We start from the raw sequence: 15,922 nt of genomic DNA on the forward strand, positions 1-15,922 counted from the left end.
CCAGAGTCCTCTAAAATCTTTTCACCCGAAAAGTCTCCACAAGGCTTTTTGAATTTCTTTTCCCTTCTCTATGTGGTCAGAACATAAAAGATTGCAATTCAAAGAAAAAGTAAAGAACTGTCATGGTCCTTTTTGTGGGTGTTAATCTCTGAACAGCAGATTTAGGGTGACTATTTTTTTTCAGTTCCTGGTTCTCCACTTCCTGTTTGAATACACACTACAAAGTGTTGGTGAATTGTATTTATAGGACACAGTCAGCCAGTTGTGAGGCCTTTTGTATCAGGACTTGAAAGATAAAGGTAAGGTCCTTTCTTTAAAAAGAAAAAAAAGTAATCTGCAGGCATAGAAACATCTAATCTTAGTCATAGCACCAATACCCCTAGGCAGGCCAAAAAAAAAAGACAATTTAGAATTAAAGTTGCTTATAAAAAATGGATTTTTAAATATCACACCTTGAATAACAAATCAGTGAGAAAAAAATTTTTCTACCTTCCATGGAATAAATTTAAGGAAAATGAAACAACAAATAATGTATTGGTACTCTTATATTTGAAGATTATTTGCCTCAACTATTTAGTTGCTGTCATTATTTGGAATAAAGTAAAGTTTAACCCTATCACACATCATACAACAAAATATTTTTCAATTTAATGAAAGATTTAAGTGTGAAGACAAGCACAAAAAAAAGAACTAGAAAAATGTAAGTAAATATCTCTCTGATTTTAGAGTGGAGAAGGATTCTTTAGGAATACGAGTAAAAACAGAATCTAAAAGACAAAGTGACAGATCTAAATACATAAAAACTTAAGACTTCTGGGTATCCTAAAACAGAATATTCAAAATTTTAAAAAAAATAACCAATATGGAAAATATTTCAATGGGTGTGACTAGAAGTTTTGTCCTTTTTTTCCTGCAAGAAGAAATACATGAAAACATAATTTTTTAAAATGAGCACAGAATATGAAGCTATTCATAAAGAAGGAATAAAAATGACTAATAAATATATGAAAAAATTCTCAGCCTTGCATATAATCAAATAAACTAAAACAGCAATAAACTTTTTTGTCTGTATATGAGTAGAGATCTTATTATCTTATTTTAAAAATAGTACACAGAGGTATTAGTTCAAATGATTTAGCAAATAACAGAAAACTGATTCAAAACAACTGAAAAACACTGGAAAATTAGTGACTCCTCAAAAATTTTGAACTCCAGAGAGAAGTTTGCCTTCAGGCATGGTTTAATCAGTAGTCAAGCTCTAATTCCCTTCAATTCTTTGGATTTGGTCTATTTATCAACATTGTGCTAAAGATGGCTACCCTCATGAGGCAAAATGACTATAAGAGTTGGCTTTGCACAACACCATTTAGAAAAAAAGAGAGTATTTCTTCTATTAACCATCTCAGTCCTGGTTCTGGCATTCATTCTGATTAAATAAATTTAGGTCATGTGTCCAATCCGTAACTAACCATGGCCAGGGAAATAGCACATTCCAACTGGATTAGTTAAGTGCCCATGGCTAAACCAATCATCACAGCAAGGGCGACAACAGTTTGATGACTGACTTAAAGCATTCAGGGCCCATTCTTGGTGTCCAAGGTGGGGTGGATTCTCTTTAAGTCATGTAGCTGTTACATAATGGAGGAAGCGGGATAGACTAGTTGCACTGAGGTTGTACAGAAAAACAAGTTTAGTTAGGCACAGTGTATGAAGCAATAAATTATTTAAATATTTATGGAAAAACTGGACTAAATATTAAAGCCTTAAAAGTGTATACACATTTGTTCCAGAATATTGGACCTTAAAATATATCCCAAGGAAATAATCATGGTTAAATACAAAGATATATCTATTATGTTGGTTTAGGATATCCAAAAATTAATGTACAACAATGGAAAATTAGTTAAATTCTGATACATAAATATAACAATATATTATACAATCTTTACATATAATAATGTAGGAGAATAGTTACTGACATGTAAAACTGCTCAATATATACTGTACATTGTTAAAACCAACAGAATAATCCATGTTGGCTACCTGGTTTTAAATTTTGAATATTCTGTTTTAAGATATTGTCAACTAAAAGAAAAACACACAATGTAAGAGCTGTGAGTTGAGTTTTATCCAGGGTCTTACTGAGGACTATAGCCCAGGAAACAGCTTCTCCATACCTCTGAGAGAACTGCTCCAAAGATGTAGGGGGAGAAGCCAGTACAGTATATATACATAAGATTTTGGCTACGGAATACATGCAGTCAAGCATACATCTCGGTAAAAGGTTATTGTTAGTCACAAGCAACAGATATCTTGGTTAACGATTTTAGTGCTCTTCTATGTATGGGAAGATGCAAGAATCTGCGTTCCTTGAAATTCTTCCTGAAATATACATGTAACTATCTAAGAGGCATATTTTTCCAAAGCACAGAGTACCTCATCCTGTTTTTCATCCTGAATTCCTCTTGGGTGTACTGTTGGTCAGTGACTGCAATGGCTACTGACTTAATCCTTGTAGAACTGGATGGTGAGAAACATTTTTTGTTTTACAATGTTCAAAAGTCTTAATAAATTATCCTATTTTTGTAAAATAATATATATATATTCATTGAAAAAGGCTTAAATACATCAAAATATAAATGGTTGTTGTCTCTGGATAGTTTTTTTTTAATGACTTTCTGTATTTTGTAAATTTTCTTAATCCTTATGAATTATTCCAGTAATAAAAATTTTAGTTTCAAATTTACTTTAAAAGAAATTCACATTTTAAAAAGATTTAATGGGAACTGTGACTTTAAGAATGGGTTGGTGAAGAATTTTAAGAGTTCCCAATTGCAGGTTGAGAGGAAGCCCACAAAAAGGTAGAGCTCTAGAAATGAAATCTTTAAGTAATCTGCTTCTTATCCCTGGAGGTGCACCAGCATGCAGCGACCCTTTAGTTATACAGCATTAGCTCACCTGAAACCCAAAATGATGATTTTATCCATAATGATTCTCCTACCTCCTTAGGAAGACCTTAGGGTAAACAAAGAATTATCAAACCTCTCAAGAGGACTTTCCAACTCCCTGAGGAATCCCTTTTTTGAGACTAGGCACAAATACTCACATTTATATATCTATGTAAGTGATGGCTAATAGTCCAAAATTGCACTATATGTAGCCCCAACTGCACTATAACAGCTTCAACTTTCACATAATTGATTCATAGAGCAAAAGTTGGGCTGGCCTACCTGAAATTATGTGTACACTGGGCTATAAGACTAACCATCTCAACTGAATTTAATAATTTTTTTAAAGTCAGTTAAAATATAACTAAATTTATTGGTTTCATCTATTAATGTATCACTATATATGCACAGACCATAGAAGCTAAACATGCATCATCTAAAGGAGAGCTGCAAGACTGAACAATGTACAGCCCTGTATGATGTGAGAGGATTCCACACATATATGCTGTCTGTACATAGCTGATCCTAACTCTACTCCTGTAGAATGTACCCTATTCTTCAGTCACCACAGGCCAAATATACTGCAACAAGTGAAGAAAAGACAAGAGAGGAGCACAAGTATCAGGGAAAAGTTTACTTTTCTGATTTAAGAGAGTAAAATTCAAAGCATTCATTTATTCAACATCCAATTAATACTTATACAGAATAGAGAGAAGAGTTAAATGGACAAAAATCCCTGCTTCATGGAGTAGACATTCTAGTGGATACGTGGGCATATATACAAAGTCTAAATAGGTTCTTTTCCCTCTTGCACTAAGATTCAGGGAGAATGAAAAATGAAATCGGGTATCTCAGACAGAGGCTGTCAAGGATTGAATGACAGATATCCTTAGCTAAGAAGAAAGCTTGGAGAACACATCCTATCTGAATTCTGGGAAGAGGAAGAGGAAAAGGCAAGTCTGTAGGCAAAATCTAGTCAGAAATTTGTCACTGGTGCTCCCTTCTGCCTTTATATTAGGTGACCCTCACCTAATTACTGAGCCCTCTCTTTCTTATTCCTCAATACCAACCATTCTTTCAGATATCCCTAGTCAATAGTGGATGAGAAAAGGATGAACAATGTCATATATTTTTTCTCTCTATGGATGCTTCTGTGCCCACCAGTATCTGACCCATATGAAAACTACTAAGGGAAGAAGACGGTGGGGGATGGATGGATGGAAGAATGGATGGATGGAAGAATAGATGAATGGATGGATTCTTTCATGGGCATGGCTTAATATGTGAAAAAGTAAGTGAATAGAAAAGTAAAATAATAAATGAAGGCATAAACAAAAAAATAATTATATAAAGTAGAGGAAAACTTAAAGGTGCTCATAGGAAGCTTGTGAAGTCAGTCCCATGGTAAAGATGGGAGAGAAATAAAAAGAAATCACACCCTAAAGATGTGAATAAGGTGACAGAATCTAGGAGAAGAAAAATGATAAATAAAATTGTAGAACTTGTAAGCCCCAGGGAAAAAGAAAAAAAAATCACAGCATCTCTTAAAGATGAGCAGAGGAGCCAGGGGGAGGTTAGAGGATTTGCTCTGACTACAACCTTGAATCTTGATGCAGTGAGAATGTCTCTGCTTCTGAAAACAGCAGGCTCTGAGAGTTTCACTGAAAGTGGCAATAGGCTTTCATGACTAGAAGTATGCATAGAAATATTACAAACTCTTGTTAAGGGCTCAAACATTGTGTACACCAAGTTGAGATAAATTCTATCCATTTATAAATAGCCTTTATATTTTTGATAAAAATATACACCTTCAAAATTGAAAAATACAAATAAGAAAGAGATTAAAATCATCCATAATATTCAAACAATCAGAAATATTTTTGCAAGTTTTATACCAGCTTAACATGTATGTACATGCACACATGTGTTTGTATGTGCTTAGTATAATATATATTTAATTAAATTAGCTTAATATAAAATATATTTTATATATTTTATATATATTAACAGATTAATATTATATATATGCTTTTAATTCTTTTTTCACATAAATATATTGTAAATATTTCCATGGTAGGAAACTGCCTTCAGTATTGTAATAGTTTATCATCAGCTATTTTATTTTTATGGGTATACCAAATTTAATCAAGTAATCTTCCATTGTTAGAAATTTAGTTTTTTTCCCCCCATGTTGTTATTTAAAATAATTTATTTTTTAATACTGGGTTTTTTTTTTCACTTCAAAGAAATTTTATCTTCTTTCATTGTAGAAGAAAACACCATGAATTACAATCAATACTTTGCTGGATTTTTGCCACACCCAGAATTATTTGTTGTATACGTTAGACACAATGCCAGGATGGTGCTTTTAGAAACCCTGCATTCCCATATTTACCTAGAAAGAATAAAATTACATATTGTATATTGTTTTTTCTATTTGCTCTTTTAAAAAAAATTTACTTGTGGTATAGCTGATTGACAATGCTGTGTTAGTTTCAGGTGTTTTTAATACTGTTTTACTTTTTAAAACAAAGTGCTACATTCTCTAATTATATCACTATTTGAAAAAATTTGCATTGGAATTGCTTGGTCAAATTCAGAATGTTAAGCCTTTTGATATGTGTATCAATTATGATGGCTTCAGGTGCTATTAATGACAATAAAAAACCAATCAACATTTAAATTATTATTTAAATGTCTTAAATAATAAAGGCTTTTTAATGGATCTCATAGAGTCCAGAGATAATTCAGGTCACAAAATGGGTTTCCTCCAGTAGCTCAACAACATTACATCCTGCTTCTTTTTGTCTTCTGCTCTGCCTACACTGATAAGAGCCTCATTCTCACTTACATACCAGATGGCTGCCAACAACTCCTGGGAACACATTTTTCCTCTTTTAGGTTCAGTGAAAGAGCACATCTTCCCAGAACCTCAAACAGAAATCCTAAATCTTACTCTAGATCAGTTTGTGGCATGTGCCCATTCTTGAGCTTTGACAAGCAGCTTAGATAATCCCACAAATATTGTGAGTTCAGGTTTCCTCCAGCCTTCACTAATGTTGAGAATTAACCTTTAAAAAAATCACAGTAAAATCAAAAGCTGCCAGACAACTAAAAAGAGTAGGCCATTATTCCCTTTTTTCTTTCTTTTCTTTTCTTTCTTATCAGTGTGGACTTTTTAGTTGTGAAAACATGGGGTCTAAAATCAGATGGTCCCTGACTAGGTAGAGTTGTTTCATCTTAAACAAGTTAGAAAATTCTCTGAAAAACAGGAATAATAATAATAGAATCCACCCCTTGAGCTTTTATGAAGACAAATGAAATAAATTTTTAAAAACCTGGTAAATGTTAGGTTTTGTTTATAATTATTATATTATTTACTACTAAATTGTTGTAATTACCTATTCATTCTTCATACTCATTTTTCCATTGAGAGTAGCCATTTTTAATCATAAAAAAGGGAAGTTTTACTTCATTGTTTCAAATGTCTATTTCCTCATTTAAGACATATATGTAAGTACCCATATTTTCTTCACTAGTCAAATGGCAACACCTACAGACACCAGCCATGAGTATCTGAAAAACTGAAAAAAATCAGTGACTTTAGAAACACTGGAAAATCACTGATAAGAGGGTGAGAAAATTTTGGCTTATCTTCCTGCATTTCCAAGATAGTTTGCATATAAGGCATTTGTGCTATTAAAGCTACAACACTGGACTTTCTTCTCTATAGCATTTAAGACAAAAATGCCAGCAATGACAGTTAATGACATGACTAATGCCAAAATGAGTCACCTCAAAGACAGCTGAAATCATATACAATAAATGTTATTAGACCTTTTATAAATTCCACAAATAATTCTAAATCTCAGCCTCTTATTATGATAAATATCTTTTAAAAACAAAGAGAATTTTTTGGGGAAAATAAACAGTGAAAGAAATCTCTCTTTTACAAGTTATGAATACTCCTGTCCTAATACAGGAATAGCTTAATTTACCAAAACCTTATACGAAGCCATTCCTCTAACTGGAAATAGAAATGACATTTTTAGTTTGTTCAGCGTGCAGTGCGATTCTTGTCTGAATGGTGTTATTTCTGGCTCCCCTATGAGCCACTGTTAGGATTGGTCAAAAAGGATCTGGGCTCCCTTCTTCCCTTTTGGATGTTTTCTTCCTCTGAAATTGGTTAAAACAGACAGCTTTTTTCTTCCACCTCAAAATTCAGCAGTTCTTTGATTCCTGAACAGATGAGTTCTAAAAAACCAAAACTTATTTCACTGTGCCCTCAAAATCTCCCTCCCTGCCCCATACACGCAGCATACCACAGCTATATTACTAATGGGTATCATTCAACCTTCACTGTTCTTCATCTCCCATTATATATAAATGGTGACTGTGGAGAGCTCTCTATCATGCATACACTCCTTATTATCTTAAGCAAAAAAAAATGCCTTTTAAGAAAGTGGGGGGGGCTTCCCTGGTGGTGCAGTGGTTGAGAGTCTGCCTGCCGATGCAGGGGACATGGGTTCGTGCCCCGATTCAGGAGGATCCCACATGCCGTGGAGCGGCTGGGCCCGTGAACCATGGCCGCTGAGCCTGGGCGTCCGGATCCTGTGCTCCGCAACGGGAGAGGCCACAACAGTGAGAGGCCTGCATACCACAAAAAAAAAAAAAAAAAAAAAAAAAAAAAAGGAAGTGGGGGGCTTCCCTGGTGGCGCAGTGGTTGGGAGTCTGCCTGCCGATGCAGGGGACACGGGTTCGTGCCCTGGTCCGGGAAGAACCCACATGCTGCGGAGTGGCTGAGCCCGTGGGCCATGGCCGCTGAGCCTGCCCGTCCGGAACCTGTGCTCCTCAATGGGAGAGGCCCGCGTACCACAAAAAAAAAAAAAAAAAAAAAGAAAAAAACGAAAGTGGGAAGGTTTGCCCTATTCTGCAATATTTGGCAGTGTTCATTTTAACTGATTCACTTGTTAGGGCAAAATTACTGTAACCTGTAATAAATGTTAAGATTGTTGGATGCATACTTGTACTGAATTAATATTTTATAGCTTCTTGGCCCTGTGTGGGCTGACTGTTCTATTGGAATGCTCTAGCACCATGGAAACGCTGGGAGATATTTTCTCTTAATTGTAAGAATGTTTGACAGATAACAGTACAGTACCATGGAATTAAAATCCATTACTGATGAATTCTGATCCACTTACAACCTGTTTTATTATATTATTTGAGGGTTTTTTCGTTTTATTTTTAAGCTTTGTGACATCTGTCCTTGTCCATATCACTTCTTAAAAGTCTTAGTGTCAGTAAATATTGTATTGTCTATATAGTTACCATCAGATAAAGACATTCATTTTAATTAAATATTTTCTCCATTTAGAAAAAAAAAATCCAACCTGTTAACTATGATTAAAACCTTTTTGAAGAAATATTTTTTAAAGAAGAAAAAGTTCTGCTAACACCTCTCTATTGCTAAGTTGTAATATAAGTCAATTACATTAACCTTAAATTCTAATGCTAAAAATATCAGTATTCAGCTTAAAAAATTATTTGTAATTTTAAAAACAAAATATAAATAACGTGTTTTAAACACTTTTATGTCTAAGAGAAACATGCTATGCTTCCACCCTTCCAGTCCAATGAGATAGAATAGAAAATATTTATTATTTTTCTAAGCTTAAGACTTTGAACCAGTTGATTAGAGTTTTAAAGCTCTAAAGGCCCTCTAAAGCTCCCAAGGCCCTCAAGAATCAAGTTCATAATGGAAGCCAAGCATCCAAATCTCTAGGCAAAGTTTCCCAGAGAAACACATAACTGCTAGTCACATTTTTTTTTTCTTCCTTGCCCTTTCTCAGAAACACTTAATGAGGGTTCAAATAGCTGTTTGTAGCCAACTCATTAAATTGACTTTTTTTCTGCTAGTACAGCACTGTGATGGACATTGAGAGGCTCTGCCTCTCCTACTCTAGAAGAATGAGGTTTTTTTATTTCAGCCTTTGGAGTCTACCAGATTCCCCTCACTAAGGTCCCTCTTCAGCACTAGTATTCTGATACACCACTACCAGGCCTAACTATAAGCAGAACCCTGGGAAGTGCAGCTCATCACTGGACTCAACTGTCTTCTCTTACGAACCTGCCCCATGTAGCTTTTACTCTTTCCTTCTTCACAGAGTTGAGAAGTGAAGAGAAGCTAAGAAGACAGTACTCAAAAGTATTCAGTTGAAGACTGGTGGAGAAAAGCTGTGGACACATTAAAAATGTCTCTCCTAACACAGGGAGTTTACTGAGGGAACAGATTATTTCCTTTTGGGAGTAATTGGGAAAGATTTTATGTCAGAAAGGATAAAAACCCACATAATGTGTGCATGTGTTAGAAAGAGTAACAACCCAAGGTGGAAAGAGAGTACAAGCCAAGTGTCGTAGGCAGAAAAGGGTCCCTGAAAAGGTGCCCACATCTTAATCCCAAGAATCTATGACCATGTTACCTTAACATGGCAAACGGGACTTTGAAGAGGGGATTAAATTAGGAAGTTTTGATATGGGGAGATTATCCTCATTTTCCAAGTAGACCCTAAGTGTCACAAGTGTTCTTTATAAGAGGGAGGCAGGAATGTGAGTCAGTGAAGGAGATGTTAGGACAGAAGCAGAGGTCAGAGTGATGCAGCCTCTAGAAGTTGGAAAAGGCAAGTAAATAGATCCCCCCTAGTACCTCCAGAAAGAATGCAGCTCTGCAACACCTTGATTTTAGCCTCCTGAGAACTGTTTTATATCTCTGACCTCTAGAATTATAAAATAGTAAATTTGTGTTGTGTTAAAGCACTAGTTTGTAGCTATTTGTTACAGCAGCAATAGGAAACTAATACACAAAAGCAAATGGAAAAATGTGCACTATTTGTAAAGATATTAAACTTCAGAGTGGAGGGTGTACAGGGATATTCAACGGAGGACAAGATGAAAAGAAAAATAACAAAAAGGAATAATGAAAATATTTTGCTTTCCACTTAAAGTGCTTTCATATTCATTATTTTTAAAATATGATTCCCATAGAGACCTTTTAATCCAGGCATTTAGATACTCTCCAATTTAAAGATGAAGTAGCTATGGCTTGTGGAAGTTCATTGTTTTGCCCAAGTCCACAGTTCTGTAAGTTGTGGAGCTGGGCAGGAGCCAAGGTATGCCAACTCCTCACACCTCTTTCCACTGTACCACATCCCTTGTTCAAACCAGGCCACCTGATTTCAGAGGGGTTTAAATATCAGGTCAAAGGGTATAAAATTTATTCACCAGCAATAAATTAAAGGTTTTTAAGCAAGGAGTGGTATAATCAATTAATTTAACAGCATAACATAAAGTAGATTATAGAAGGAGGGAAAAAAAATTGAGGGACTGGTTAGGCTACTGGAATAGTCCAGGAGACAGGGAACAAAGGCCTGAACTGAGGTCAGCAGTGGGAACAGAGAGAGGCGTGTTGTTTTATATAAGATGGGGAGAGGATAGGGCAGGTGAAAATAGTAGCAGGAAATTCATCTTTCTAGTTTATTATCAGAGGAAAACTTATGGTTTTCTAATATATATCTCTTGGACAATAAATTAGTGTACATTTAAAGTAGGCTTTATTCATATTAATCATAGTTTCCAAATAAAAATTAAGTTTTTAACCTACATCAGACTATTTAACTTTCTAAATTCCCATTTCAGAAGATTTTTTTTTATTTGCTTAAAAAATAGACGAATCCCAATACAGTGTTTTTTATAATAGTACCTGAGTTCTTTATGTCTCATTTAGGTCGACTAGCTGGCCACCAATGAAATTTGAGACTCGAAAAGTACTGCTCTGCTTCTCTCACAGCAATGGCAATACACTCTCTAAATCGTCACCTTTCTGACAGGGCTTTCTTGACCCCATCCATCTCACACTCTGTTACCTGTTTTTTATTCCCTTTGTATGCTGTTGGTAAGCTACAAAAATATCTTTGGGTGATCATCACTATATATCTGAAACATTTGCTGCTGCATTATGACATGTTATTTATTGCTGTTATTCATCCATCAGTTCTCATCATGCCCATTTTTCAATCTTTGATTGCCTCTGACCTTGATTCTTAGAAACTTTCACCAACTTTTTTTTCCTCTTTTATCACAAATAGTTCAGAATTCTAATGTTGGCTTTGATAGGCTGAATAATGGTCCACCAAAGATGTCTATCTCCTAATTCCCAGAACTTAATATGTTACCTTACATGGTAAAATGGACTTGGCAAATTTGATTAAGGATCTTGAGATGGGGAGATTATCCTAGATTACCCAGTTGGGCCTAATGTAATCACAAAGGTCCTTACAAGGCAAAGAGAGAAGCAGAAGAGAAAGAGAGATGGAAACAACAGAAGGAGAGATCAGAGAGGAGAGAAGATGTTATGCTGCTTGGTTTGAAGATGGAGGAAGTGGCCACAAAGCCTAAGAATGTAGGTAGCCTCTAGAAGCTGGAAAAAGCAAGGAAACACATCTTCCCCAAGAGCCTCCAAAAGGAGCATAGCCTGGTGGACCCATTTTAGACTTCTGACCTCTAAAACTATAAGAGAGTAAATCTGTGTTGTTTTAAGCCACTATGTTTGTGATCATTTGTTATAGTAGAAATAGGGTAACAATTTCCTAACAGAAAAAGAAATCCGAAATGTCTCACCTTTTTTATATATTTAAATTGAGAGAAGAAATTAGAGTTTCCCAATTAAAGTGGTCTTCATCATCTTAATTATTATGCCTTACTTCATTTCCTCAGTTACTCAAAGAAAAAATTCCAGCTAATTATTTCATCTTGCAATGTCAGTGTAGAAAACCAAAGATTGTAATCCATTCCATAATCATTTGAAAAATAAGTAATTTAAAATCTATTCAGAACTTCATACATGGAGTCATTCATCCATCCATAAGGGCCATATAGAAAACTTCTGTGAGTAGAAAACTGTGGTGAAACTAAAATCTTGTCTTTTTTGGTCAAATAATGCTATAACTTTTTAAAAATAGAAGATTTAATGTTGTAAAAATAATATATTAGGCAACCCACACTTCCTTCAACATTACTCAAATGAAATCTTATATTCCCTTGATCCCAACATAACAGGGCAAGATCTAAAGTTTACCTGGAATTCTCTTTGACTAAATGCTAAGAGAAGTAAAGGAAAAAGGAGACAAATTGGAAAGCACAAGGGAGGGTTACAGATGAGTAGGGGAAGAGGGCTGAGGAGAGGCATACAGATTCTCAGAAATAACCTGATCTAAAAGCAACATCAGCTTTTACTTACTCCTGTACCCAAACAATGGGAGGGATGAGGTGAAGTAAATGTCCTCACACAGACCAATGTTATTACAGAAAAGATGAGGCAGAGCTACATGACACCCAGCCCTTAGATATCATGTTTAGCTTGGATACGTAGTGGGTGGCACGTGGGAGTTGACAAGGGTTACTTAACAGTTTTCAAAAGCTAAAAAAACTTTCATTGAAATATCCTGTCACTTTTATGGCCACATTCTGCCAACTCCACCCCCATCTCTCACACATCTCCCCACCCCCCAGAATGAGGGCAAAAAGAAAAAAGAGAAAAGGACTTGATGTTTCTGAGTACCCATTAATGTCAGACAAAATACAAGATGCTTTTAATTTGTTATTACATTTCATCTTCCTGAAAGAGCTAAAATTTCTGAGTCTTTAATGTGGGCCAAGCACTGTGCTGATGCTTATGTATAGTTTAATAGCTTAAACTAGACATTACATAGTTTACCTTATCTCGTGCTAATAACTACTCTCTGAGGTGCGTAGTATTGATATTCCCATTTTGTAAATGAGAAACTGAACCTTACCGAGTTTAAGTAATTGGCCCCAAGTCAAGCAGATGGCAAATTGCAAGACTGGGATTCAAACATAGCTTTATCTACCTCATGCTACAGCCTAGTTCTAAACCATTTCTCCAAGAGGTAAATACTATTTTTCTTTCTTTATAGATGAACATATTTGAGTCAGAAGGATAACAAGAAACTTATATTACTGTGTCTAAATCAAAATTAGCTAATTCTGACTTCAGAATATTAGTTATACACATGATAGTGAGCTTATATTTGTAAAGCAGATAGTTCAGTTTTTGTTTTGTTTTGTTTTGCTTTTTTGTGGTACACGGGCCTCTCACTGTTGTGGCCTCTCCGGTTGCGGAACACAGGCTCCAGACGCGCAGGCCCAGCGGCCATGCCTCACAGACCCAGCCGCTCCACGGCATGCGGGATCCTTCCAGACCAGGGCAAGAACCCATATCCCCTGCATTGGCAGGCGGACTCTCAACCACTGCGCCACCAGGGAAGCCCGATAGTTCAGTTTCTGATGGCTTTACAAATCGTGATTTTATAAAAATCACCCCTAAACTTACACTGGACAGCTATCCTATTACTCACACGTTCTCAGTATCTACAAATTGATTTACAGTAAATCCCAGTTTTCAGAGCTACAAAATAGGACCTACTGATTCACCTAAGGGTAGAATCAAGATTTGATATAATGGTGTCAGTCTGAATTTGGAATAATTAAGTCTCTCAAGCACAGCTGCACTTTTAATTTTCAAACATGGTCTTAAGAGAAAATTTGTGTTACATTATTCCAAGGGCTTATTTCTCTTAGATCCAAATAATTAATGAGATTTGCAATGGGAAGAAGCCACTAACAGAACTTCACACAGACCTCAAACCAGAATCTTATCATGGTGCTTCCATGTTTCATAGGATGCCCCTTTGGCCACCAGGGCTACATAGAACCCATATGACTCAGAAATGTACTGAGTTTCTTCCTCTTGGATCAGTTTGCTTCAGACAACCAAGCCCAAATACCAAATCGAGGATTCTTTTGTACTTCTTTCTTTTGGTTCAGACTTATGTTCCTGTGAAAAATACTCAAAAGGCTATAATGTTTTGATTAAATCTTCTAGTCTGGGCAAGGCCAGAGCTAAACTTGGATACCACAGAACTCATCCATTTTGTTCCTACCACTCTTTTAAAATGTGTGTTAATTTACCCAGAGCTTGTGCCACAGTCAAAATAAATTCACATGTACCTGTAATACCTCACAGCTCGAGGAATATGAAAACAAAAAAGTTCATGAGAGCCATATGTGTTCTGATGAGAATACAAAAGAAGCTACTAATTAGGAAAAACAAAACCATCATCGATGGAGCAGCTGCAGTAATTTTCTGTGCCTTTCTAGCATTATGGGAAACTGCATGCATTATCACAGTCACTTGTCACACCACAGAGAGACTGCATTAGCTTATTTTTTCCCCATAAATTCATCCACTTTAGGCTGCAGAAAAGCAGTTCACCAAGGTTGAAATGCTGAAATCCAGAAAATAATGCTTAAAAAGTGGCCAATAACAGATTTTGAAAACAACTTTTTTGAACAATTTTCAATTAGAGTCACAAAGTATTTAGTTGCAACATTCCTTTTCCCTTGATGAGAATTCAGGAAAATGACTATTTTACTTGCTGAAATGTGGTAGGAATATAGTCTTGGTTGGCAATAAGTAGAACAAGAAGATGGGGAGTTGGGTGGGAAAAGAGGAGAGAAGTTAAAGCTGCCAGCCGAACAGAATGAAAGTGTTTACAATACAGTTCTGAGAGAAGTAAAGAAACCTAGTCAAAATCCAGCAGGACATAGAAGCACACTCCCTTGAGATGGGGAGCGGGGTGGGGGTGGGGGGTACAGTGGGAGGCTGAGGGCTCCAGATACTGCAGTGCTGTTGAGTTCTGTCACACTCTGGAATGAAGGATAGTATGACCTGAGCCAAAAATGGACACTCCCAAATCTGGACATACAGAGATTCCCTCTTCAAACACACCAAACCGGAGTGCTTATAAGCATGGTAGTCATTCTGGTTTTAAAAGTCATTACTCTATCCAGAGGGGAAACAAGAGTACACCCATTCCACCATACAGAGAACTCTGCTCCCTGTGTGCCTGCTATTTTCCCAGGTAAAATGAGATCTTTGTTAAAGTATAGGGTGTTGTGTAAATAATTTTAAATAGTAATATAATATTTAACTAAATGTGAGCTCATGATTGAGTTGAGCCACATCCCTTCCTCCCACAACTGGGAGGCCATGTGGGAAGCAGGCCTGGACAATCTGTCTTATATAGTTGGCATGGAGAACCAGAACCATGCCTTTCAATTGCTTTCAACAAATAGTAACTGAGCATCTGCTGTGGCCCCACCCAAATATAATGAGGCTGTAGGATGTCTATGGAATATGGTGTGTGAAACTGAACCAAATAAGCTTATCCAAAATAGAGAGTCAAACAAGGGCAGCCTGAGGAGAATACTGGGGACTGAGATGCAAGGGAAATGGCATATAGGAGCCCATGAACAAAAGCTGATCTAAACAAATTTGGCAGACAGCTGTTACTGCCCATTGAAGGGTTTTTTACCTGCTCTTGGCACATTCATGTGAGTGTATCAGTACCAAAGGAGCTGGAATGTGAAGCTATATCACACTATTTTTAAAAAGCAACATGGTCAAATAAGCAGCTTATGGTAAAGGGTAATCATTTGAGCCTATGTATTTAATACCCACCTTCCTGAATTCTCTCTGAAAAGAAAGAAGAAACATAAAAATTAGAAAAACAACACCTGTACAAATATGGGAATCAAGTGGTGTCAAGAAATAAACCTTTTTTGATGTAAGCCATTGAAATCTTGGGAGCTTGTTTGTACCAGCAGCATATTGATATGTTATTTTCCAATTATAAAATGAATACAATAAAGCAATTTATACAAAGGTATAGAAGTGGATTGGCAGTTTAAACATCAAATTAATCACAGTTGTTAGCTCTGGAAAAGTAGAAGGAATGGTGCTGATGATGGTAGATAAAAGGGACTATTTCTTCTATTAAAATAAAAATTGAAGCAAGTATAGCAACATGATAATAATTACTAATTTGGGTTATGGG

Source organism: Kogia breviceps, chromosome 1, assembly GCF_026419965.1.
Source record: "Kogia breviceps isolate mKogBre1 chromosome 1, mKogBre1 haplotype 1, whole genome shotgun sequence".
NCBI classification, from domain to species: Eukaryota; Metazoa; Chordata; class Mammalia; order Artiodactyla; family Physeteridae; genus Kogia; species Kogia breviceps.